The sequence below is a fragment of the Tetranychus urticae genome, chromosome 1, assembly GCF_039701765.1.
Source record: "Tetranychus urticae isolate SD_2017Ah chromosome 1, NJAU_TeUrti_SD_1.0, whole genome shotgun sequence".
NCBI classification, from domain to species: domain Eukaryota; kingdom Metazoa; phylum Arthropoda; class Arachnida; order Trombidiformes; family Tetranychidae; genus Tetranychus; species Tetranychus urticae.
In genome coordinates this window covers 30,250,623-30,252,005 of record NC_142958.1, presented here as the reverse complement: position 1 = coordinate 30,252,005, position 1,383 = coordinate 30,250,623, and the positions used below count along the sequence as shown (strand labels likewise).

General features: G+C 28.9%; 1 long non-coding RNA gene across 4 annotated transcripts in view; it reads right to left on the bottom strand.

Annotated features, from left to right (window-relative positions):
* Positions 1–1,097, bottom strand: part of LOC149094941 (uncharacterized) — a 5,891-nt gene extending 4,794 nt beyond the window's left edge. For all 4 annotated transcript variants that reach the window (XR_016197950.1, XR_016197951.1, XR_016197952.1 and 1 more), the window contains exons 1-2: positions 637–1,097; positions 1–497 (exon numbers count right to left, since the gene is read on the bottom strand). The exon at positions 1–497 is cut by the window's left edge. This is a non-coding gene — a long non-coding RNA (uncharacterized LOC149094941). The remainder of the gene's footprint in view (positions 498–636) is intronic.
* Positions 1,098–1,383: the final 286 nt, after the last annotated feature.

Genomic DNA, 1,383 nt, shown 5'->3' with positions numbered 1-1,383 from the left:
CAACAGTTAATGCAATAATCAATCAAAACCCTGAGCAAACTTGATTTTAAACTGTTTTACAAAGGACGGAAGCGTTCCAGTAATAGAAGCTCAAAACTGATTCGGGAAAAACAAGAAAACAAAAACAAATCAAATTCAATAATCAATCAATAATCGAGTTATCACGGAAATCGGTGAATTAAACATCAAAATATTTTGCCATAACATGGATACAAGACCAACCAGCAAAGGCAATTGTTAGGAATCCAAGTTTTACAATCAAAAGTTAAAATTGATTAACGTAACCGTGTACAGTCTATTGAATTAGCTCGAAAAGAAAACTTTGAACCAATAAATATTTGACGGCTGACGGTACATAAATGGTCAAATTGGTGTGAAGTAATATCGAATCAACTTGATCCTAATCCTTTACCATTCTTGATTGACCTTCCATCTTTAGTTACCATCAATCTATGTTGAAGAGCAAGGTAATCCAGCTTTTAAAGTGAAATCGCAATCTAAAAAGACATCAAATGGAGAATAATTTAAAATATTGTTCATTGAGAATTGATTATTGAGTGATTTTAATTAAATAAAATGCCATTTTTAAACACCAAAATAACATTGAAATTATCGATTAATCAATCACAAACTTACCGTTAAAAGTGTGAGAAAGCGCGGTTGAAGGAAACAGTCTAGAAAGGTCTTATAAAGCACAATGTTTTTTTTGTCCAGTTACAATGTAAATTATAACAATATCAAGCTGATCCAATTAAGGTTACATTTACAGTTTAATTTAGTTAAGGTGAAAGTCGAACCTTGAAAAATCACAATCAATTTAGATTAAATTACAGCTATTAACTGGACAAACAAACAAACAAACTGGAAACACAAGCTGAATAAGATAAACGGTAAGTAAAACCATTTTTTAGATGACAATTGAATTGAAATGAGCATAATACTGATTGTTGAATTTCACTGTTGATACAATAAGATGAAATTGTTGATGATTTGAGAAAAATGAAAACCTTGATTAACCATTATTAACCATTATTAAGGTGGTTAAAGATTTCAATTTGCAATGCATAATTAAAAAAAGTGTTGATTTTCAAGTTACACCTAAAATTGTTACCAATAGTCTTAAAAATGTCGCCTTTGTATTTCAATTTTCAAGTGGAGCGTAATTTGATTTTTTAATAGATAAATTTTTTCCCGATTTTTGTTATTTAAACCAAGAAAAAATCAAGATCATCATTTCAATTTAATTTATACACAATTTATTGATCCCAATTGATTTGATTTTTAACCTAACAACGTTTTACTGCTATCAATTGCATCATTAAATAAGAGTAAAAATTTAAATCTAATCGCGCGAGTGGAAGAGAGTTGAATTAAAAATGAAGG